The following is a 27,013-nucleotide window of genomic DNA, read 5'->3' as shown; positions in this document are numbered from 1 at the left end:
GGATAAGGAACTGTGTAGATGTTTCATAATCGTTGCACAAAAGGATTATTCAAGAAATACAAGTATGTTGTATGAATCATTGACCTGGTAGCTTTGTTCTGGCAATATCCCAGGCATTGACCCTTGGGGCTAAGGGCTCGGTCAGTATTTTAATTCTCTTGTGAAGTCATTGTCCTTTTTGAAACTGAGTGCGGTTATTATCTTTACAGGCGGATTTGTTTTACGAACTGGTGTGCTGTGATTGGAGTGAAATGTTTGCTGTATAAGCTTTTCTCACAGTTAGAGCACAATGAAGGTACTCCCCAGAAGTATAGTACCATCGATAGATTAAATCTACTATCAGTTCCTGGCAGAGACAGGGCCATTTGTCCACCATGCACATACTTTTTGAAACCCATGAAACAGTTTCTAACGAATGACTGACAGAAGCCCAAAATCTGCTACATTAACTTGAAGAGCGCGTTACGTTTATTAGCAAAGATAATGAGATAAAGTATTTCTATATATGCAGACACAACATTGCATTCAAGATAGCTCTTCTTAACGCCACCAACATTACTTTAGTGGACCGTCGCATTTCTCTGTGGATGCAGCGTATACTGATATGTTGATTTTGGACGGTACACGCGGTGGATTATTGTCAGCCTTCAGCAAACAGTCAACTTGAAGATGATAATGCAATAAACTTGCAGGGTTCCTCTAGACGTGCCAAAATCTAAAAATACTTTTAGAACTGTGTGCAAGAACCACAAAACCGTCACGTCAAGTAAAAACTGCTAATTGTTTAGCAAAATAGAAAAAACACTTAAAGGGGCTTGCTTTTTAACATCAAGCCTTAATATGTTTATACATACTTATGTATTATTATTATTATTATTATTATTATTATTATTATTATTTTTATTGATATTGTTGTTGTTGTTTTATTGTCCTGCAGAACGGTAATTACGCTCCTTTGAATCCTAAGCCCGTCAGTACTTCTGGCCTGGGAGCCAGTGACAACCGCAGCTCTGAAAAATTGTTCACACTCCAGAGGTCAAGCAAGCGTGGCAGACAAATAGGCCAACGTAAGAGAGATTTACTTTAGGTTAGTATTGCTATTGACAGGCAGGTATGTTGCTACATTTATTACGGGGCTGTTGTTCTATCCATAAAGCGCGCTGCTGACATTAAAACATTTGTAAGAAATAAGCCTCTCATCCATTTTCTTTGTCAAATTACGAAAAATAATTATGAAATATGGAATACTTTTCATTCAGGCATAATCTACATAGAATGTAGCTGGTTGCACAATGGCATACAAAAATATAATATAATAAAACAAAGCATGTATAACAAGTGGGATGGATGATGGTTGACACCACAATCTTTCACCATCAGTTGGACAGCCTCTATCATTACTCTACGTTATTTAGTTTAGTTTATTTAGTGCTCAAAAGGGAATTAGATTTAGTGGACAAACAAAGTAAAACATACACTCCATTCAGGGCACTATATATAGATACACAAACTATTAATTAAACCAAATCGCTTCACTGAAATTTGTTCATTAATGATTTATAATAATTCCCTTATAGTAAATATTAATCAATAAATGCCAATGTCCATATGATGATGATGGGTACTTTTAGGCAGGGTTTGCAAGTAAATACATTAGGAATTGAATGGATTGTCCTATAAATTTGGAAACTCACATGGACCTGAGTCATTAAGGAGAGCAAAGCATAAAAAAGGAGTAACATTTGCACCTGGGCAAAAACATGTTGCATTGGAGGGGGAGGTAAATTTAAAATGTGGGGACAGATTTATAGTTGGTGTAGGGCATGTCCTAGATCAACTTTAAATTTCAGTGTAATAATAAAGCTATTAAGTATTTGTGTGTTAGATGAAAAAAAAGCAGCCGGTATTTAACTTATGTGCAAAATAATAAACTAATTTGCACCCCTTGCATTGTAACATGGTTTGTCCCAGAGAACATTTACTCCTTTTTTGCCTTAATGACTCAGGCCCACAGAGCTTTTACTTATTATTATAACACTTTATTTATATATTACAAACACACTCTAGTCAGCTGTACAACACCAGTCCTCTATCCATGCACATCAGTCCCTGTGTATATTATAATATAATACACCTACCACATACTCGCACACATGAGGAGCAATTTAGTCAGAACTCAATGCTATATGGGGGGTATAAGAAGGGTGGAGGGATCTCTGAAGTGAATAACTTTCTAATAACTATACAATGAAGCACAACAGTTTTCAGTTCTTTACATTCATTAAATACTAGTAGAGCACAATACTTTATAGACTTTCTTTGTGTTTGCTCACGGTGACAGGCTCCGCCTTGTGTGGCTATGACTCCACCTACCACTGCGCGTTGCATTAGCCCCGCCTGCCACTGAGGACCGATGTGGTTATGGATAAGTGAGCTTAACCCGACTACTTTGGTGTTGGTCCCGCCCACAGCGTGTTGGTCCCGCCCGTGGGAGATGACTTCCAGAATTGTTTCCAGGGCCACTTTAAGCTTCCAATCCACCCCTGCTAACCACTGAGCCACTGTCGGGAACATGACTTGTATATTTCTAAATATTGAACTATAATAAAAATATACTCACTGCAATACGTATTTACCGCTGAACTTATACTTCCATTGGATTTATGTTGGGTTTAGCAGAGTAATCTTCAAGATGATTTTCTTCATACAGCTTATTAAATACACAACATTTACACCCCATCATTTAACTCTCTGCAGGGTCATTAAGTGGTATTATAGGGAAAATATGTCCATCCATAATACAGTCATGTAGTATTTATAAAGCAGCACTCTTGTAATATTTATCTTAACAAAATTTAACGCTATAGAAGTATTTCTCCCAATATTGGGCAATTTGAAAATGAATCATTATCTAAAAGACAAAATTAAATATTAAAGTGCACGACCACTGCCCAGTAGCCAATACTCTCCCCATGTGCGCTCTTCTAGGTGTCTCCTTGGTTTCTTGCACACAAGTGCATGAACAGGCAATTATGTAGCCAGCCAATCATGTGACAGCAGCACTATGCATAAAAGCAGACAGACATGGTCAAGAGGTTCAGTTGTTGTTCAATATGGTGCGTCAAGAACCCAAGTGAGATGCCTCTTACCCACCGATACCCTGGTGCGATAAGTGGGGTCTTTGTTTTCTTCCCTAATGCTTCTTTTGATGTAAAAGAAAAAAAAAAGACAGAACACTCCAAGAAAAGGAGACCTTAGGAAAGTAATCGAGCCTTAAAACAAGGTTGGAGAATGTTTATTTCATTAATGTTCTTTTGGTTTTATTTGTTTTTTGTTTCTTTACAGTAGATGTTATTTTGTCTTTGATTTTGCACATTAAAGCCGCATGTAGAAGGCTTTATAAACCCTTAACTCTGTTTAGAAAAGATTGTTTTAATGAATAGACCTTCAGAGGTGCAGGTATCTATGTTGTCTCACTATGTATTGGATATTGGTGCTTTCTATACTAAATGTTAGGCTGGGAGAATGCAGAATTCTCCCTGTGTTACTGCATTTCTCCTACATTTCTGTCTTTTCTCATATCTGAAATATTAAAGTGGAGCGAGGTAATGAGTCACTTGTTATCTCTCGCAGAGTAAGAATATCGGATGACATTGAATATGCTTCTTCTAAAAGTACAGTATGGATATCACCCTAATGAAAGCAACAAGTCAGGTTGTGGACAGCGGGACTGACGGCAGCGCTCTCCGCGGAGGAGAAAGTCTAATCGCAGCGGTGAGGTTGGCAGGGGACAAGCACAAATATACTGTTTATTATGTTTTAGATGGTTGAATTCCCAGGTTAATGAGAATATTAAAGATATATGAAGGTATGGCAAAGTTGAAAGGTTAAGAGATTTCTTGATGATCAATTTCGGTTATTATAGAACCAACGTTGAAATTGTGAGTAGGTTGAGAGTGGTCATATTAGCAGTGAATATGTTATTCTGATAATATGGTTCCTGTTCTCTCAGAGCAGAGAAATCAAGAATCATTTCAGCCGGCAGTTTCCAGTTTTGTTAAAGGGGATTTGATCCTTTTTTGTTAACTTCATCCATGAGCCACAAATGACCACAACGTCTGATACATTGTGCGTGCCATTCCTTAGATTTATATATACTGAGGTCTAAAGCTTTAGAGAGAGCTGTTCTACAGACGCAGGATTCAGAGAGGAATGTAACCGTAAACTTAACTTGCGATGGAAAAAGCCGCAGCAAGTGTGTGCGTCTGTGCGCTGTAATCTACGTTGGAGATGCGTCCACTTGACTCTAGACACACCCCTCAGACACTGACGTCCAACTGGCGAACATGTACAAAATCCATCTACTTTATATGTTACAAACGCAATTACGATGCAGCATCATTTAAACCCGAATAACTTAATGCCGTCATGCAAGCAAAAAATATTTTTTTTATGTTTGGTAAAACATGCTCAGCAAATCCTATGGCCGAGCGACTACTAATGTTTCAATAAGGGTCTCCGAATCATTTGCAAATCTCTTAGTTGCAAGCGGTTTGGTATTTTGGGTGTCATCATCATCATCACTTACACCCACCAATAAAATCTCTTTTTCAGGCTTATCTAGTCTCAATCCATACGCAATTGCTCAAGTATGCCCTTTTTGTACATTACCTCTGTTAGAATGGCCCTTCCCTCCCCCGTCACACCCGTGCATGCCAACTCTCCCGGAATGTCCGGGAGACTCCCGGATTCCGGGTAGGTCTCCCGAAAGCCCGGGAGAGCTGGTAATTCTCCCGCATCTGCCGGCATGGAGGGGTGTATGGGCAGAAGAGGTGCAGACCGTCGCGCCTAAGGTCATTTTGGCCCCGCCCGCAAAGACGCAATGCCTCCTTAGGGTCTTTTTACCACTGTACAAAGACCCCCAAACAGGCATACGTCACTGGGGGCTGGGCCAAAATGACGCAAAACGTGAAGCCCTGCCCCCTTCCGTCCTCCCTTCACACCCCTCTCCAGTGATCTCCCGGAGGGAGCCTGTCAAAAGTAGATAACTATGATCACACCTCTTCGGATGTAAGGAGTTATAAGTGCCAAAAAGTCCCAGGTATGATTGGCTGTATTTGCGCACATTCACTTTCCGAGCATGCACGGTGTAAAAACCCGCAGAGCTACGCTATGCAAACAGGCGCCAGTCTCACCCACATTGGCTGCCTTTAGTCTAACACACATTTATTCCAAGGTTTATCAATATGCGGATTTCAATATCTTTCTCTGTTCTATAACAGTGTTGACTGTACAGAAGAAAACATCTAGTTATCCCTCCACAATTAATTTAAATATAGAAGATTCGCTCAATTAAAACGATGCGATGTTACCGTAGGATGTACAGAACGAAAAATAAAAAAATTTTCAAAGATATTTTCTTTTCCTATATTCCTCACATGTAAATATATGTAGATGTCATTATTACCCTCTCTGACAATACTCGGATACATTAGTACGTTACATAACACTTCATACGTAAGGATTGTGATAGGTGAAGTACCCCTGGAGTATTTACATTGATACAGGTCTGTGAGCTGCCGAATTTCAGGGAAGAGGCCGCGAGGACAACTCTTCTCCTTTCTGTGATTTTCCCGTTAGCAGCTCGGCTTCCATCACATCACCTTGTGTGTTCCGCTCTTCTGTTTCCTGCTGCCCTGTATTGACACCATCCTGTCCGTGCTGTCTAATTCTACTGTTACTTTGCCCAATCTTTGTGCTGCATTCTCTAATTACACATCTAATTGCTCCATTTACGGTGCCTTCTGCCCTGCGATGTTTGCAGTTTTCCCATTTAATAAATTGTTATTCTGTAACAAATTTCTCATAAACTTTGCTTTAGGTGGGAAGAAACAATCACCTGAGTGAGTGCGTGTGTGAGTGTGTAAGTGCCCGTGCTTAAAAGTGAGTGAGAGTGTGCATGCATACGTGTGTATGAGAGAGCGAGTGTAACTTATAATGAGTTGGAACAACATACAAATACTTGTTATCGCATTTACATATGGGCAGAGTTCTTTAAATAGTCGCATTTGTTAATTGCTGTTATATGTGATACCTAAAAATATGCATAGTAAAAAAAAAAAAGAAAGTAATTAAAATGTAATTAAGACTAATATTTTTTGTGTCTCTGTATAATTAGCAATTAACAAAATATATTATTCTAGGAGGAACCATTGTCACTGTTAGGGCCTTTGAGAACGGTACACGTTCAACGTTAGCTCTAAGAGCCAGGTCAAAGTGCTTCAACATTCAAAAACTTAGTGTAAGTGAATGGACCGGTCACATGACATTGCATTAAGTACATAGTGCACTGAGCTGCAGGGAGGCACTGAGAACCTCTAATGCTCCAATGAGAAAATAAATGATTTTGTTTTACATTACGGGTCATTTACTAAGCTGTAATTATGCACGTTCTCATTGGCACCAATGGACGTATTTCAGTAGCCCTAGCAGATAAAATAAAAACACAGGGCTTGATTCATTAAAGCAGGTAAAACGAATGTAAACTGCATTTTTTTAAGCGCACTTAATTCGAGTATAAGCAACGTCTATATTAAACTAGGAGCGGATCTGAAGAGAAGTCTCTTGTTGAATACAAGTCTAGGTCCGCTCTGCTCTAACAGACAATACACTGCAGGGTATGTTCAATACATATGTGTAATATAAAGTTCCAAAAGAACGGACAGAAAAAAAAAAAGTATTAAATTATTAATTTTGTCATTAATGACTAAACATAAAAAAATGTCATTTTTTTCATCTTCCCCATAGAATCAAGATGTTATTAATGTCTACTGTACACATAAAATGCAATTTTATGGTGGCTCATGATTTCAAACACATGTTTTAGCATACATACATGAATGTCATCACTCAGCACTTACACCCAACCTGCAGCCGGTGCAGGTGATACTACAGAAAAACACGTATCTGAGAGATGACCAAAGCTTGAATCGAACGTTGCTGTGTGCGCTTAAGCTTGGTACATTGACTACGTGCATACACCCATTCCCCTCCCCGTTCCGCTCCCATGAAATTGTCGGCTGACGTAAGTGTCCTTTGCGCTCAAAGATGAATTAGACGTTCTTGCACTCACTGGTGTATAGTCCATTTAATTTTTCAATTAAGGCTAACATGTGGTCCTTTTGAAGGTCAGAAAGCCACCCATGTGGCCCTTGAAGTGTATCAGGTCATCTAACACTGACCTAGTTGAATCCCCGGCCCTGCACTTGGGGGTTACAGTAGTCTGTCCATCCCCGACTGCAGCTCCCAAATATTTTTGGAGAAACTAAACAGGTCACCGCTTGCTTATTTTTGCGATCAAACCAATTAGAATCCCATTCCTCTCTCCTTTTACTTATTAATTAGGTCCCACCATAGGTGTGAATTCTGTCGAAACAAACTTTTCAAGTTTAAGTTGACAAAGACAGAACTGTCCTGGAAAAAAACGTGACACACACTGCCAGCCATAACCATAACCAACGTTAATAACCTATCTTAGGAATGACTGGTGGACACAAACATTTCTATCTGAAAAATATTTTTTAGCTTTTCCACCTTGCACTTTCAGTACTGTTACACTGCGTCTGCCCATTTAACAAGACGACATCTCCCACAAAGCCTGCACAGACCATGTTCAAGGTAAAAGAGCTTTATGCCGTTCGTTCTTACTTTTTTTTGGCATTGGGCTGGATGTAATAATTCTCATGCATTATTGATAGGCCCAAAAGCCTGCCAAGCTGGGCGGCTCAATGTGACAGACAAAGGAGGGTACAAGGATGGCATTTCTGACTGCTCGGGGCCTTGCTTTCATTAGGAACATTTTCTGCCTGTTCTCCAAGGGCATTCTCTGTCAGAGGCTGCCATACAGTTAAAAAAAGAAAAGGAAAAAAAAAAAAACAGCTTTGAAGCCCTTTGAATAGAAACAAAATGAATCGGCGTTCAGGTGTTTGTGGAACCTGATTACAAAGGCCCAATTCAGAGGTGTCCTTCACACCTTTTCACATGCCCCCGAATAATCACGACACATCTCTTAGTCTCTCCCTGCCTTTTGCTTTTCCCTCTCGTCCCTTTATATCCTAATGCTCGCAGGTCCTCCAGGAAGACACAAGCACTTACAGTTGTTGAGTGATTAAATATTTATAATCGGAGAAATGAGTGAGGTACTGAATAATGAATGCTAAGGTTGAGGCAGCTTTAGATATTTTCTACACATTTTTTTTTTTTTTGTCTTTATTATTTTATTTTTTTTTTTCCATCCGGAACCTCTTTGATTTTGGAAGCAAAAATCCTTTTAATTAACAAAAAAAAAAAACTTTTTCTCTTTTCACATCTGTGACAGTTGATGATCTTTTATCAATGTTTTTCTGGCGAACCTTCACCTCGCAAAAATATCTGTCATTAAAATGGTAAAGGAGTGCGGTGGCTTTTAAAATGTCTTATAGAGAGATATTGATAAAAGAAAATAATAAAAAAAATAACTAACCATTTAACTGGAGTGTGTAAGTCATCGTGGTAAGAAAGGAGACATTGTGTTTTGTAATATGCTGAATTTTTCTCAATATATTTGTGGATAAAAAAAAATAAAAAAAATAGTGTAAATTTTTCTATTGCCACAAATGTAAATAAAGCTTCACGTTCCCACCGTGGCTATAACACATAAAGGCCAAATCGTGACATCAAACGACGCCACCCTTACGTGCTCGCTAAATTAACTGGATATAATGCTTGTATCAAATGGTGATGGCAAAACCTCCACCTCCTCCTTTCCCATCCCTGGACTTCTTAATTATTTCTGTAGTATAGGTATTATTGTCTAAAGATCAACAGATAATAACTAGTTAGGGGGCCCCTTTGTTGCAGCTGTCCCTGAGTTTCTAGGTGCCAGGATGGGGAGATGGGGCACTTTTAGTGCCCTCACCCCAGTCGCTGGCTTTGCATTATTTTTCTGTAGACAGTGTGTAAGGAGGTGGGGTTTAATGACATCATAGCTGTGACATCATTAAGCCACGCCCCTCTCACATCGACCTCCAACAGGAATTAATGGTGGGGGATTTTAACTCCTTTGAAACCCCTGTCCGCTAAGTTTGAATCCCCCACATCCCATAGGCAAACCGAGAGGGGGTTTCCTAGTGCCTGGAAACCCCCCTCCAAGCCTGGGGCACTGTATAATTGAGATGGCTGGACCCTGCCCCCGCTTCACACGACTCTGCTTGAAAAGGGAGAGCTGCGTGCATCTTACAGTAGTGCACAAAGCGTTGCCCATGTATATTATGGGGATAGGAAGAGTTGGAGAGCAGCCAAGCAAGGTCTAAAATTATAGCCACGCCCCCATGCATGCTTGTCATGCCCACTGGTGGCGTGGTGTGGAAACCCCCCTCTACAAATCCTGCGTTTGCCCCCGCATCCTTACCACTGAAGGGAATCAAAAGGTGCAACTATAATGAAAGTGGTTTTCAGATCAATTAATATAGATTATTGTGTTATAATGATTTATTGACATAAATATTGAACTATTGTCCTGTCCACTCTGCCCATTTAATGCGATAACAACCTCAATATATTGTGTGTTAAGCACTGTAATGGGCGTTAATGACAATAGTAATAACCATAGGTCCATCTTGGCAATAAACCAATTATCAGTGATAAAGCGACAGACTAGACGGGTTATTCCAATAGCAACCTGGCACACATGCTGTAATGTTTGTTGACAAATGATCAATAGCAAATTAAATAGTAAATACACAAGTAATAGTGTAACATATATTACACAGGACACAGTGTAATATCATAATAAACAATATACAGTGTAAGAGATAGTTCACGGGTAACGTTAAAGGCAATAATACACAGATAACAGTGTAACATATAATACACAGGATATAGTGTAAGAGATAATACACAGATAACAGTGTAACATATAATACACAGGATGTAGTGTAAGAGATAATACACAGATAACAGTGTAACATATAATACACAGGATGTAGTGTAAGAGATAATAAACAAGTAATAGTGTAACATATAATACACAGGATATAGTGTAAGAGATAATACACAAGTAATAGTGTAACATATAATACACAGGATATAGTGTAAGAGATAATACACAAGTAATAGTGTAACATATAATACACAGGATATAGTGTAAGAGATAATACACAAGTAATAGTGTAACATATAATACACAGGATATAGTGTAAGAGATAATACACAAGTAATAGTGTAACATATAATACACAGGATGTAGCGTAAGATAATACACAAGTAACAATGTTACATATAATACACAGGATATAGTGTAAGAGATAATACACAAGCAATAGTGTAACATAATACACCGGATATAGTGTAAGAGATAATACACAAGCAATAGTGTAACATAATACACAGGATGTAGAGTAAGAGATAATACACAAGTAACAGTGTAACATATAATACACAGGATGTAGTGTAAGAGATAATACACAAGTAACAGTGTAACATATAATACACAGGTTATAAAGTAAGAGATAATACACAGGTAATAGTGTATGACATAATATAGAGATAATGTAGTAAAACCTAATACAAAGGATTATTCTTTTCTAAATTTGAACTAGAACATCTTAATAATTCCCAATTCAGCTACTTTTTATTAATCAAGCAGCAATCATACAATCGCAATTAAAACAATCATCTTAAAACTTTTTTTTTATAACATACTCATATATATCAGATTATTTCATTTTTTTGGGCGGGGGGGGATAACAAATGAATGAAAATATTATTTTATTCAACAATTTGATTTTGCGTTATTGCCCTTTAATCTCGCTCTCTGTCATGGCAGCGTGGAAGCCTCTGGACGCCCTTTATCATCTTCCCATAGATAACAAATCCAGCAGGGAAGTTAAACTAACTGAACATTAAGCCTGAATGGGCTAATTGATATTGATTTAAAGTTGGATTAGCAGCGATAAGAAGACACCTTTCATTCTTAAATGACAAATCTAGTGCTGATCTGTGGGTGGAAAAACCTAACTGTATCCCCTACTCGCACTGGAGTCAGAGAATGTACTTCAAAGCCCACCAGACTTACACTTCAGATCCACCCTTCATAGATTATCAAATCTTCAATAGGCAAAACTGGAGGTGCTGTCCATAGCAACCAATCAGATTCTAGCTCTCATTTATCCAGTACAGTCTAGAACATTATAGCTACAATCTGATTGGTTGCTATGGGCACAACCTCCACTTTTAGTTTTTCGAAGATTTCAAAGATATATACTGCTTAAACTGTGACCATGTGACCATGTCGATCAATAGGAAACCCCCCCCCTGCCCATAATCTAATAGAATGGCTGATCAATGGATTGGCCAGGGGCCACAGATCACTGGGCTGTGGCCCCATCTGCTCCCAAGCCAGCTGCTCCCGATCTTATCAGAATGGGGGCAGTCGACTCCTTTGTCACGTGACCTCTGCTGCACCGTGCAGGGAGGTCACGCAGCATACCTGGAAGAAGCGAGACGGCTCTGGGCGCTCCCTCCTTCCTCTGTGCATAGGCAAACCGAAAGTGAGGGGGGGTTCTAGTGCCTGGAAACCCCCCTCCAAGACTGGGACACTGTATAATTGAGGTGGCTGAACCCTGCTCCCACTTCACACAGCTCTTCCGGAAAAGGGAGAGCTGCGTGCACCTAACAGTAGTGCACGCAGCATTGTCCATGTATATTATGGGGATAGGGAGAGTTGGAGAGCAGCCAAGCACTGTCTAATATTATAGCCACGACCCCATGCATGCTGGTCACGCCCACTGGTGGCGTGGTGTGGAAACCCGCCTCTACAAATTCTGCATTTGCCCCTGCTGAGAGTCCCCTTTGGAGGCTGAAGGGCAGCGTTTGCGGCCCCCCAGCTATGTCACGTTGCCCGTCATTGATGTAGACCACATTTGACCATTTCGAAAATCCAGGGGTCCCCAGCTCAGATTCCGCACAGCGGCTCAGAATGTTTATCAACGACAACGTCACTGTCTCACATGTGTTGTCAGGGTGCATTTTTACACTTTCATAAATCACTCATAATATGTTTTTAAAATTACATGTAAATAATGTAAAATAATCATATTTCATAACATCAGAGTATAAATTCTACAACGTGTCTCCAAGAGGATTTACTATGTTGTGATATTTTTTTTTATTGCCGAATAAAAGTATTGTAATAAAAGTATTTATTTAACCTTCACCAGGTTTCACCAGTGGATACTGTTTCATTGTTTTTATTTTACTCATTTTAGTTTCCTTTTTTTATTTATTGTTGTTGTTACTTGGAATAAGTACAAAACATTGTTGCATTCCGCATCGGCACAGAGACAGCAGCAATTCATGGCAGTCACCTGAGAGGTTAAATCTCGCTGTAGCGGTATTTTGTCAGGGATTGTTATGCTTGGCTGTTCAGAACAAGCACTTATACTGAGCTACAACTGCAGTGGAGCACAGAACGTCTACTTACAAAACCCTCCACTGCTTTCCCCTCTGCCCACCAAAGGGGTAATTGCAAAAACACCAACAGCTAAATAGATTTATCAGTGAGGGCTGAGTACGTTGCTGCTAGGTTCCAGCCAAGCTGTTCCCAGTAGGGGCCAATACAGAGCGTTAAATAGGAGGATTGAGAGCAGAACATATATCACTGTGAAATGGGAGGGAGTGAAAACTGCTCTGGATGGGGGGGGGGGGGGGGACTAGAGTATTGTACAATGTTATGCAACCTTTGGCTCTCCAGCTGCTGTAGGACTACAAGACCCAGCATGCCCTGTTGAAAATGCATCCTGGGACTTGTGCTTTTATAACATTGCCTGCCTGTTGCATAATGAATTTATTGCAATGCTATGCCTACGACATTAACATACACAGCTAGCCCACACTTTCTATTACACATTTGTTAACCCTTTTTGTTGCTGTTTAGGATGCAAGAAGACTATTATATATTAATATTTATGTCTGCTCTCAAATCATCATTTTTGGCAATAAGGGTAATAAAAAGCATAATATTAAGTACACGGCAGAACAGCTACACTGTGATGTACTTATCAGAATATCAAACATCACTGAGGAATTTCTGGAACTGGGGTCTGTGTGATCTTATAGGGGAACTGACTTCTTATAATCTAACAGATATGTTATTGAGTACACTTTTAGCAGGAAGTGTAACAAACTGAGGACAAGTATATTTTACGTTCTCCTTAACCCCTTCACTCCTGGTTACCCTACAATACACCAGGGATGACCAGTGCTGGAAAAGTTGCAGGTCAAGATGTCCCAGGCGATTCTCCTCCCCTCAATTCAGGTCCTTTCCTGCAACATCAGCAGAAACCTCACCCTCTCGCGACGTTCAATGGCCGAACAGATTCATGTAGGAAACTTAAATGCCTAATATGCCGTATTTTCTGTAACATCGCCCAGCGCTGGACTATACACAACACCAGTGAGTGCAGCAACGTCCAATTAATCTTCGAGCGCATAGGACCCGTAGGACAGACTACGAATTCAGGGGCGGAACCAGGAGCGGAATGGGCGTATGCACGTAGTCAATGTACAGTAAGGGCGTGCCAAGCTCGAATGCATGCAACAATGTCCAATTCAGTTGCTACAGGTCAGGTGTAAGTGCCGATTACTAGTGATGACGGCTGTGTATACAGCTAGAACATGTGTTTGTAATCAGGAACAACTGTGAAAATGCATTTTATGTACAGTAGACATTAATAACATCTTGATGAATGTATTGGATTGAAAAAAATTAAATAAATGTTTTTTTTATGTATTTTATTAACAATCATCATCATCATCACCATTTATTTATATAGCGCCACTGATTCCGCAGCACTGTACAGAGAACTCATTCACATCTGTCCCTGCCCCATTGGAGCTCACAGTCTAAATTCCCTAATATAGACACACACTCACACACACACAGACAGACAGAGAGGGAGACAGACAGACAGGTAGAGACTAGGGTCAATTTTGATAGTAGCCAATTAACCTACTAGTATGTTTTTGGAGTGTGGGAGGAAACCGGAGCACCCGGAGGAAACCCACGCAAACACAGGGAGAACATACAAACTTCACACAGATAAGGCCATGGTCGGGAACTGAAGTCATGAAACAATTTTTTCATATATATATATATATATATATATATATATATATATATATATATATATTTATACACACTTTATATATTTCTTTCTCTGTGAGTTCTGCTGCGCAGAGGTGATGATTATTATTATTATTTTCGCTTATATATAACAAAATGCTTTAGCTAATAATTAAAACAATATAAGGTGATTACTGAGTTTATGTCTGTAGGCGGCTGATTGATAAGTTCACATTACTAAGACTGTGGTCACCGGTAACTCAGTTATATGTAACGCAGGTAAAACATCTCCGGAAACTGATGTAATAAGTGCTGATGCCACTGATAGTTTAGTGGGAATTGATTGTGATACATTGTATCAGGGCCCCACGCTGGTGGCTTGGTGCTGCAGATTCACTTTCACACAGAAAACAAGGGCAGTTTCACTTCTTTTATAGTCAGCAGAAACCTGTAGGTGTTTTCAGGTTAAGGACTTTATCTTTCACTACTGTATGTTCCAGTAATCAGTGACTAGTCCGACATTGACGGGCAGTGCGAGGAGAGAACATCTGGATGAAACTCACCGAACCTCCTCAATGTTTCACTTCAATCTCTTTTAGATTCCACAATTCAATTTAAAACAGTGATGGGCAACCGCGAAACACTTCAAACGCCGCACGGTGGCCCTCTAACCTTCCAAAGGGCCACACGTTACTCTGACTTTCAGTTATAAGTTAAAACAATACATTTGAAAGAAAGAGACCCCTATCTGTAATAACAAATCATTAGCATTATACAAGTGTTACACGCTACAACCAACACATCTGAAAATAAAGCAGGAAGCAGCCGGGAGCCGCAGATGAAGGCTCGGGGGGCCGCATGTGGCCCTAGGGTCACATGGTTATCTTGAATTTCCATTTTACACTTTATAACTTTCTATTCTACTGTAACAGCTGCAATGGCCTATTTGGAGGTGACTGTTTAGTGCATTAAATTAGTTACTTTGCAACCTACAAACTCGTGCCCATCCACCCAACACCCTTTACTGTCCTTATTATTATCTTATATTTATAAAGCACCAACATAGTACACAGCGCTGTACATTATATATAAAGACATAAAAAATAAGTTATAGACGGGGAGCACGGTGGCTCAGTGGTTAGCACTTCTGCCTCACAGCACTGGGGTCATGAGTTCAATTCCCGACCATGGCCTTATCTGTGTGGAGTTTTTATGTTCTCCCCGTGTTTGCGTGGGTTTCCTCCGGGTGCTCCGGTTTCCTCCCACACTCCAAAAACATACTGGTAGGTTAATTGGCTGCTATCAAATTAACCCTAGTGTGTGTTTGTGTCTGTCTGTGTGTATGTTAGGGAATTTAGACTGTAAGCTCCAATGGGGCAGGGACTGATGGGAATGAGTTCTCTATACAGCGCTGTGAAATTAGTGGCACTATATTAATAGCTGGTGATGATGATGTTAGATGGCCCTTCCCATATGAGCTCACAACCCTTTGCTCTGATACTTCTACTGTTAAAAATAAGAACGCGGTAATTGCCACTGTGGCAAGCAGAGTGAAAGTTTATGTCCAACTGTGTGAATGTTTGTAGGTGTTAAAAGTGCAAAATAGACCCAGATGTACTATTATAATCCCATCAATATAATCTCTTGTGTCCGTCCCTGGTTCCAACTTCAGCCTCCGAGATGTTACCCATGATTCACATCACTGGTGATAACCAGACACACGTTTTGCACAAGGGACCTGGGACATATATCTATATGATACAAACACCATAGTAACCAAATCCATCCTGTGTATATTATTGCAGATCTTACAGCCAGTAAATGCAGAGTAAATTATACAGATCACTAGCTTAGTCCAACAAGAACTAAATTTGGGGAAAAGGATGTATGGACAATTTGGATACAAAAGACATACAGTCCATCTATAAAACGATAGTAAGAAGGAACACACTTCATCTTAAGCGGGTCTTTCATGTTGAATAAATATTATTGTGGTCAACATGTTCTGGTATCATATGAATTCTGGTAGCAGTGAGAATATTCCAGGTCACAGAACCTGATTAAGTGTTCAGGTTGCCGTAGGCGAATACGCTCTTGTTCTTGATATAAAATTCGGCTTCCTTAACGCCCCCCCCCCCCCCATCCACCTTACTACATGTTTCTTTCATGTTTGTTTTTACTTTGGAGAACAATTATTCTTTTATAGTTTAAAAGGAATTTCAGTTTATCCGACTCCATCTGACAATTTTGCTCCCCCCTCTAAAAGCCTGGCACCCTACGCTGCAGCCTACTCAGCCTAATGGATGATCAGGTCCGATCCAGGACGGCTGAGTGGAGCAGTTTGGCAAACAAGTCAAAAAACACTTGATGAAAATTAAAATATGCTTGTTAAGCCCCTTAGACCTGGGGTGTACGGAATCCTGGACCGAAACGTAACCTTATTTCTGATTATCCAAAATCTTCAGAAATTTTTATTTCGTTTTTGTTATTTTTAATGGTAATAGTTTTATACTCTTTGTTTCCTGATATGAAAAAATCCATAGTTGTTATAAGGAAGATAAATGACCGATAGGTGTCCATCTTTTGCAAGCAATAAAAACGTTTGGTAAAAAAACACATGACACTACCTTAAATAGAAACATAGAATTTGACGGCAGATAAGAACCACTTGGCCCATCTAGTATGCCCATAATATAATCTATGGTAACCTCAAACCCTATGTGATCCTTAGATCTTTGTAAGGATATCCTTATGTCTATCCCAAGCATGTTTAAATTGCTGTACTGTATTATCCTCTACCACCTCTGATGGGAGGTTATTCCACTTATCCACTACCCTTTCTGGGAAGTAGTTTTTCCTCAAAATGTCATCACATTCAAGATATTGCATGGAGGGAATGCTCTGAAGACAATAATATGTTGCCATGTTTAAGGTAGGTGTCATCAGCCGTGATATAGTACTATGTATGTGTCAGGCTTTGAGTAAAGTACACAGCATTTTTTCTCTTCTTAGATTTAAGGGAAATAGTTATGAAAATATGGGGGGTGGGGGAATTGTAATCACGAGAGGCATTGACACGTCGGCGAAAAAAACTTTGGAGGGAAAAATGCACATTTTTCTTAGTTTTCGTTATGCAAAGTTTTTCTTGTTTTTTTGTACAATTTCCTCCTATACCTCATTCATAAGTCAATTAACTGAGTCTACCTAAATCTACCTACATGTTCCCAGACTTTAGCATCGATATATAAAATGTTATTGTATTGTCCCTGTGAACCTACAATGTTTATTCTCAAAGTACTTTTAGGACAGAAAGTGCGATCACTTTGCATGAAGTCCTCCAGCCTCCGCCACAACGATTGTGCTGATCCAGGTGTTTGCTTTCTTCTGACACCAAACCACTAGCTGTGACCCAATAAACAGTAGAACATAGGTGGCTTCCTTTTGGCGTGACTCCTCAGCCATGATTCATTGTGAAACTGGAAGTGAGTCAGACGTACAACATGAAAACTGTTGATGAAGCTCATAACATGTGTCCATTTGGGGCGGTGAGAAAAAGACCCAGGGCCGTAAGGATTACTCAAAAGAGACAGGTGGATGGGTTACACCTCAAGATGTTTCCGCTGCAAGTGTTGCAGAACTGCTCAAGAGCTCAACTCACATAAGAACTTGTATGTGATGTGTTTGGGGAGAGGGGAAAAACGTATTAGTTTCAACTCATCAGTTCAATGCAGTAAGTTCTAGATAGATAGATAGATAGATAGATAGATAGATAGATAGATAGATAGATATAATAGATAAATAGATAAATAGATATGAGACAGATAGATAGATAAATAGAATAGATAAATAAATATGAGACAGATAGATAGATAGATAGATAGATAGATAGATATGACCATGGCCTTATCTGTGAGGAGTTTGTATGTTCTCCCCGTGTTTGCGTGGGTTTTCTCCGGGTGCTCCGGTTTCCTTCCACACTCCAAAAACATACTGGTAGGTTAATTGGCTGCTATCAAATTAACCCTAGTGTGTGTTTGTGTCTGTCTGTGTGTATGTTAGGGAATTTAGACTGTAAGCTCCAATGGGGCGGGGACTGATGTGAGTGAGTTCTCTGTACAGCTCTGCAGGATTAGTGGCGCTATATAAATAAATGGTGATGATGATGATGATAAAATGAGATAGGTAGATATGGGACAGATGAATAGATAGACAGATAGATATGAGATAGATATATAGATAGATAGACAGATAGATAGATAGATATGAAATAGATAGATAGATAGATATGAAATAGATAGATAGATAGATAGATAGACAGATAGAGAGATAAATAGATATGAGATAGATAGATAAATAGATATGAGATAGATAGATAGATAGATAGATAGATAGATAGATAGATAGAGAGATATGAGAGATAGATTGATAGATAGAAAGATAGATTGATAGATAGATATGAGAGATAGATAGATATGAGAGATAGATAGATAGATATGAGAGATATGAGAGATATGAGAGATAGATAGATAGATATGAGAGATATGAGAGATAGATAGATAGATAGATAGATACAGATAATTAATTAAGAAGTTAAGAAATATTCATCTGATCATGAAGGAATACAATGTTTCAGGTGATGAAGGGGTTAGAATGATACATATAAAGTAGAGGTTACACTGTATCATGTGCTTCTGTGGTATTAGGTCTCTGGAGACAGTAAAACTTTGAAGGTTGAACGGGTCTTAGCACAATCCCACATTAATCACACGTAGTTTATGCAAAAAAAGAAGAAAAAAATACCCAGAAATACAATAAAATCAGCATAGATTCCCCACTGCTGATTCTGGTCATTTATGTAAGTTGTTTCTTCATATCTCTTCAGCTTCTGATTATCAATGACCACAAGATTGTATTATCTCATCTAAATTCTATTGTAAAGCCTTAAATTATAGCACTTGGTTGATCCCAGTCATTTCTCACTGATTGGCTGTACTTCTTTTGTTCAATAGTACTTTACTTATAGCGTCTGTGTTCCCTGAAGGCTCCGTTTCTGACCCATTGTTATTTGAAATGATCTCAATGCTTATTGTGTCGGTGATACTTCCTCAGATTGTAGTTATGTTATTACATGCAAATCCCATCTTCTGCATCACAGCCATTTACAGACTCATTCTGGGCTTTTTTTAAGGCACATAAAACAGATTGGATATATGAAACTTGTATCATATAGAGGTGTGTTTCATGCCACAATGTTTAATAGAAGCCTCATATCACTACTCTGTGCTGTTACAGTGCTCTGCTCCTTCCTCTATATAACTCTCAGTCTGTGGCTTCCTGCTGCCTCCATTCCCCTCCTCACATCATGTCACTGCCCCTGTCGCATGCAGCCCTGTCCTCACTAACACATCACTAATCTCCTGATATACTCTGTGCTGCTGGGGGACCCTGCTCCTTCCACTATATAACTCTCAGTCTGTGGCTTCCTGCTACCTCCATTCCCCTCCTCACATCATGTCACTGCCCCTGTCGCATGCAGCCTTGTCCTCACTAACACATCACTCATCTCCTGATATACTCTGTGCTGCTGGGTGACCCTGCTCCTTCCACTATATAACTCTCAGTCTGTGACTTCTTGCTGCCTCCATTCCTCTCCTCACATCATGTCACTGCCCCTGTCACATGCAGCCCTGTCCTCACTAACACATCACTCCTCTCCTGATATACTCTGTGCTGCTGGGGACCCTGCTCCTTCCACTATATAACTCTCAGTCTGTGGCTTCCTGCTGCCTCCATTCCCCTCCTCACATCATATCACTGCCCCTGTCACATGCATCACACCCTCTCTCCTCCTGTTCTGTCTTCCATATTTCTCCCATTCCTCTCTGTTTTGCCAGTTCTATCTATCCTCCTTATTTCTCTTTCAATCTCTCCATTCCTTCTTCTATCCATAACCCCTCTGTCTCCTCTTCTCCCCTCCCTCTCTTACAATCTTTGACCCTTCTTCTAACTTCTACCCTCCCTCTATTTTCCCCCTTATCCCTCCTTTCCCCCCCCACCCCATCTACCATCCCTCTCCCCCTCCCAATATCTCTGACACTCTTCTCTCTACCCTCCCTCACCCCCTCTCTCCCCTCTACCATCTCTCTCCTCCCCCCACCCAATCGATTTTTTTTCCCTCCCCCCTTCACACATTTCCACTGTCTTTCTCTCTTTCTCTAGCTCAAAAGAAATGTTTGTAAATAGAGCAATATTATAAATCCTGCATCAGGTTAGACAAATGCATGATGTAAAGTGTATTAGTATAAGCATGACACGCCACAAACAGAATTAATTAGCTCAGGAACAAAAATTAAAGAGATTTTGATAAGCATGCTTCAGTTGCAGCTTCCCCTTTTTCAATATTACTTGACAAATTACCTTAAGAATTGCAGGTTACTGAGTTGCAAAGGTGACTCTCTCCTCACTGAATCCTGTCGCACATGAAATGGAAAGGAATGATTGTCAATTCAAACACCAGGACACACACAAAAAAAAGGTTTAATTAACATTCAGATGTGCAAGGAATGATTCCCCAGGTACTGCCTCCTACGATAAGGCTAGCAGACTTGTTTACAAATGCATTTCCACATGAGCGACCTGTATTATTCATTTTCATCTTATAGAACTTAATGCAAAGCGAAGGAAGTCAACAATCCCAGGCTGGGGCCAGTACGACCACCTAGTCTCTCTTTCACGCACATGATAGATGTGTTTTGACTGGTAGTTATATTAAGTACAAAGCAGCCCACCAATATAGAGCGTGGAGTTGTTATAGATAGAGGAGGAAATGAAAATAATAGCTATGTATGTCAACATACAGTACTGCTGTGACCACAGCTTGTAAGTGTTTTCCGAGGCATATAACCGAAGGTACAAGGCTGAGAAATTACTTGTTCTTACACAAAACAAACTTCACATTCTATGTCCGTCACTGTTTGGCGATAGAGCGAAGGTATTAAAGTAAAATTATATGTTCTCCGTAGACTTCAATGAAATGGGGCTCAAATTACTATGGCACACAGAGAACTTGTTCCCAGCATCACCAAGACATCGCAGTCAAAGGATCTAACGAGGAAGCGCTGCTTATATTAATTGGGGGGTGGGGCACTTAAAGTCATTTGGGGACCAAGTGCAATGATCCTATTAATGGACCCTTGTATAACTTGGTGACACCTAGATTGGTTATTACTTAGGCTGGGCACACACTGGAGCATTTTCGTCCAATAATCGGATAAATCAGCCAAAATACGACCGATCGGTTGGAAGTCGGGTTAGTGTGTATAGTGACACGATGGTGAAAAGTCATTCCAAAGTGTCGATTGTCGGCTCATTTGGTTGGTCGTACTGTTTAATATTTCCTGACCAATCACCAACCGATCCTGTAGTGTGTACGCACTCATCATGCTTACGATTTCCATAGAGTTTACAGAGTCGTGTTCTTTTCAGCCGATGCGAGCGATGAATGTCCCGGGGAATAAATGTAGTGAGTGCTGTAGATGGAATAATTCATTTGTTGGTTCTGAGACAGAATGTTTCTTTTCAGAGTAACAGAAGCTAGCAAAATTCGTTAGGACATGTGTATAGTTATAACAAGGTGGTTTAATCAGTGTAACAACGTGACAAGAATGGATGAATGAATATTGTGCTGTCATTCTCTGAAGACTAGAGGACCAGATGAAGGACCAGATGAAGAGCATAGATCTGAAGGTAAATCGTGTCGGTGTGTATGGATGAATCGTCAGACTGATCGGACTTTCAGTCGTAGGTATAATCGTTTGTGATAACAGGTCGGTTGGAAAAATTTTCAGTGTCTACCTAGCCTTAGACTAATCTTAGATCTTCAATTAAAAGTTTAGGGCAGGGGTAGGCAACCTGCGGCTCTCCAGGTGTTGTGAAACTACAAATCCCAGCATGCCTTGCCACCTATCTGCTGGTTATCTACTGGCAAAGCATGCTGGGATTTGTAGTTTCACAACACCTGGAGAGCCGCAGGTTGCCTACCCCTGGTTTAGGGTATGTTTATATTTAGGCCTGAGCTGAATTGTAGAGCTATTTATGGGTTAGGAATACAACCGTTTGGCTGGACTTGAGGTCAGTTTTTTTGCTTTTGTTGTTTTTTAATTTGGCCTATTTCCATGAAACAAGGGAGCATATATAAAAGCCCCCTGTTAGGGCTCTTCTTGTCCAATCCTATCCCATTACTAGGAGAGTTATTTGAACTAATACTAGAATTATGATTGAGCATGTTGAGGTTGAGGTCAAGCAGATCACTTGAAAGAGGAAAATACCACTCATTGTAACTAGGGGACGTCTTGTCTTGTTAGAAGAAAGGGGAGCTGAGATAGAAGCTCGTTTAGAGCCTCCGATGTCCAGGATTAATTACTAAAAAATATGAACAGATTGACATTTTTAAACTTACATTTGTAGTTTCCTAGCTTGCTTCTGCAGTTCCTCACTTCCCTCCTCACCTCAACATTCCATGAGTCTAAATCCCTTCGTGGTTTGTCTAAAGAAAATAAATAGATATTTTCTATTGACAGTCCAAAAGTGTCGTAATTTCTTCGCTGACAGGCATAAGGAGCACAAATTGTATCAAAATAAAATGGCCTTGTAAATAAGGTACTTTTCCCTTTAAGAGATAAGTATTCAATATGCAAAATGGTCCTGTTATTCTCCTTTGTTATTCTATAACATAACCACACAAATCTCCATTCCTTCCTCCATTCCTTCCTCCCACCTCTAATTGCTCTCTTATAATAAGCTTTTATTCTCAATAAGACATCAGTAAATGGTTCTGATGACATAACATAATCGGGAGACCAAGTACAAATCTTCACAGGCAGAATTCTGGCAAGCTCACCTGTGCCGTCCAGCCTTCTCCTTTATCCAAACATCTTGAGCATATCATTTCCGTTCCCCAGAGATCTCCTCTAACATGTTTTGGCAAACGAGAAAAACAAACACCAAATTGTCGCTCCTCGTTGAAACGCAGCTGAAATTAATCAGACGTCTCTAGGAAAAGTAGTCAAATATTTTCTATTTTTATTTTTTTAGCAATAATATTTATTTTCGTTTATTTACAGCTCTTAAATAATGCAATGTCCTCTAGTGACACTTTTTTTTTTTTTTTTCAATTTTGGTTTATTATGTTTATTTTTGTTTTGTTTTCGTCTGCTATGTATTTTTTTGGGGGGAGGAGGGGGGAAGGTGGCCTGTTGGCAAATGTAAGAAGCAGTTATTGGAATCATCTGACGAGTTTAAGATCCTCATGTAGACTATGGGCCTGAGTCATTATGGAAATTAAGGCGAAAAAAGGAGTAAATGTTCTCTGGGACAAACTATGTTACAATGCAAGGGGTGCAAATTAGTTTATTAATTTGCACATACGTTAAATACTGGCTGTTTTTTCATCTAACACACAAATACTTGATAGCTTTATTTTTACACTGAAATTTAGAGTTGATTTAGGACATCCCCTACCCCAATTATAAATTAGTACCCACATTTTACATTTACCTCCCCCTCCAATGCAACATGGTTTTGCCCCGGTGCAAAGTTACTCCTTTTTTATGCTTTACTCTCCTTAATGACTCACAAAAATGTGAACTTAAATCTGTATGTTGAATCGCACGTATTTCAAGATAGGTCCAACTCAAAACCTGGCAGTATTTCATCCTGGTACACTTACGCCCGCCATAGTTTTTAACATTTCTAGTCAACAAACACGACTTCTTCTCTCACACAACTTATTGTGAAAATCCCCCCAGACCCAATATTGCAGTCCAATATTTACCCTATGTCCACTACTATCCTTCATTTTAATTTACGGTGGTATCCCTGGATACAATTTTCCGCTAAAAATTTGTCTAACCCTTTCTTAAACATATCTATTGAATCTGCCATCACAACCTTCCCTGGCAGTGAATTCCATATCTTGACTGCCCTTACTGTAAAGAACCCCTTCCTTTGCTGGTTGTGAACTTTCCTCTCCTCTAACCTTAGGGGGTGACCACGTGTCCTGTGTATAGTCCTTGGGGTAAAAAGTTACCACAGAGGCAAATATTTACCATGTCGTCATGTACTGCGCTACCGCAGTAGTGTAAGATATAGCGAGATCTGAGTGAAGATCTTGCTGGAAAATCCAATAACATTTGGGGGATGTTCTTTCTTAATGATAACGCAAGTGCTAGAGTGTTACATTTTGTGGGCGACCTTAATTCACTTGGGGTCAGGGGCTTGCAGTTTGTAAACTCAAAAGTGATCCAGACCGGATGTGACACAATTAGAGAGTTTGATTCTGAAAGATAGGTGGGGTTAGAGCCGGGGGAGGAGCAGTATATTATCGGGGCCCATAGCAAAACTTGGGTAGGGGCCCGACAATAACACTGTTTCCTCTGGGCCCCCAAGCTCTGCTCTGAAAAGACTCTTATCCCAAGCCAATTAAGTCAAGTATTTTGCAGTAAATTGCACAGATATCTACCTTACTTGGAATATTCACAGTAACTCATCCAAGGTCACATTACCACTTATCAATGTCATACTTACACAACTAAGATAGGTGCAAGGAAAACCCCCACCCTAAATATACTTCTTGCACCAATACGATTGTTCCTGTTTTGCAAAAGTAACACCAGTGTTGCTCACTTAGCTGTCTGTCTCTTCATATGTACTCAATGATCAAGGACCAGCCCCTCAGTCGATCATTTTTAAAACATTCTACAGCGGTTTGTAGTGATCAGGGGTACACCGTAAACATTTGCACACTTTAATACCCCCATATATTTTCATTTGTCAGCATTATGATATTTTCCAACAAAATGCGGCTACTGTAGACTTTTACATCCATAAAATTGGCATTTTTTTCTTTTTTTATGTTGCTGCGTCCTTAAACTGGATACACATTTCTAGATTTTTCTCCTATTCTGCTCAGTGAAAATGTTTAAGATGACAGAAAGGAAAAACTCTACCTGACTGGGGAAAACAGACAAAAATAGTTATCATTTATTCATTAGTATATTCCCATGAAGTTAGTTAGACCCGTCACAGAGTCACGTTTCTTTCATCAAAACAAAGATTTAATCAATTCAACCCATCGGTACATTGTTAAAACCTAGTGAAATGCTGCCATTTTTATTAATCATATAAGAAATATACTGTTCAGCATCTTGCAGAAACTGCGTTATCTGTCAGAGAAATGAGATTCTCTTATAACTGGCTGGGAAATCAAGAGGCTATATTAAAGAGTTAGCTAGTCATTAGCATCATATTCTGAAGACATCATAGACTGTGTAATCATGGTAATAATTGATTTTAGTGATGATAGTCACTTGTAGCCCACACAATACTCAGCAGTGAACTTTGTACCCTGCAGTTTATTATGTATAGTGAAATCTCTGATAGTGTCATCTATCTTGCCACAAAACTTGCAATGCTCCACAATTTTTATCCTTCTGTCTGATTACAGGGCTGGCCGCCAACAAGGCAGTGTCTGTACACAGAGAATTTCTTCCTCTGTCAATATTATTTTGCAGAATGGTGTCAACTCGAAGTGAAACATTCAACAAGAAGGATGATTTGATAGAAACATATATTTTATGAATGATGGGACATCGAGGTGATCTGTCAAAGTTTCCCATCTGCTGTAGGAAAGACGTGTAATCAAGGAAGGAGGTAAACAGGGTTTTTTTTAAACTAAATGTACCAATATACCTAAATACTAAATATGACTGGTTACAGGGACCGGTTGGCAGGGCAGGGCTAGGCTCATTAGCCTATTAGGAAAATTTTGAAGGAAGTCCATTGACTCAGTCCAAGGTAGACCACTTTTGAGAATGGCACAAGTATTGGTTTTCACAAAGTCTGCTGCCTCAGTTTCTATGATGGCAATTTGCATATACTCCAGAATGTCATGAAGAGTGATCAGATGAATTGCAATTAATTTAAAAGTCCCTCTTTGCCATGACAATGAACTTTATCCCTAAAACAACATTTCCACTGCATTTCAGCCCTGCCACAAAAAGACCAGCTGACATCCGGTCAGTGATTCTCTTGCTAATACAGGTGAGAGTGTTGACGAGGACAAGGCTGGAGATCACCCTGTTATGCTGATTGAGTTAGAATAACAGACTGGAAGCTTTAAAAGGAGGGTGGTGCTTGAAATCATTACTCTTCCTCTGTTAACCATGGTTATCTGCAAGGAAACATGTGCAGTCATCATTGCGTTGCACAAAAAGGGCTTCATAGGCAAGGATATTGCTGCTAGTAAGATTGCACCTAAATCAACCATTTATCGGATCATCAAGAACTTCAAGGAGAGAGGTTCAATAGTTATGAAGAAGGCTTCAATGCAAGCACCAGGACCACCTCCTAAAGTTGATTCAGCAGCGGGATCAGGGAACCACCAGTGCAGAGCTTGCTCAGGAATGGCAGCAGGCAGGTGTGAGTGCATCTGCACAAACAGTGAAGCGAAGACTATTGGAGGATGACCTGGTGTCAAGAAGGTCAACAAAGAAGCCACTTCTCTCCAGGAAAAACATCAGGGACAGACTGATATTATGCAAAACGTACAGGAATTAGACTGCTGAGGACTGGGGTAAATTCATTTTCTCTGATGAATCCCCTTTCAGATTGTTTGGGGCATCTGGAAAAATGCTTGCACGGAAAAGGAAAGGTGAGGACTACCATCAGTTCTGTGTCATGCCAACAGTAAAGCATCCTGAGACCATTCATGTGTGGGGTTGCTTCTCAGCCAAGGGAGTGGGCTCACTCACAATTTTGCCTAATACCACAGCCATGAATAAAGAATAATACCAA

At 39.8% G+C, this 27,013-nt stretch overlaps 1 long non-coding RNA gene across 1 annotated transcript in view; it reads right to left on the bottom strand.

Annotated features, from left to right (window-relative positions):
• The window catches only part of LOC142108621 (uncharacterized), a 30,802-nt gene extending 8,100 nt beyond the window's left edge, over positions 1–22,702 (bottom strand). Inside the window, exons 1-2 of the long non-coding RNA XR_012680188.1 lie at positions 22,620–22,702; positions 20,579–20,631 (exon numbers count right to left, since the gene is read on the bottom strand). This is a non-coding gene — a long non-coding RNA (uncharacterized LOC142108621). The remainder of the gene's footprint in view (positions 1–20,578; positions 20,632–22,619) is intronic.
• Positions 22,703–27,013: the final 4,311 nt, after the last annotated feature.

This window comes from Mixophyes fleayi, chromosome 12 (genome assembly GCF_038048845.1).
Source record: "Mixophyes fleayi isolate aMixFle1 chromosome 12, aMixFle1.hap1, whole genome shotgun sequence".
Lineage (NCBI taxonomy): Eukaryota > Metazoa > Chordata > Amphibia > Anura > Limnodynastidae > Mixophyes > Mixophyes fleayi.
Note: the sequence above shows the minus strand (reverse complement) of the source record. Positions and strands in the feature narration are given on the sequence as shown.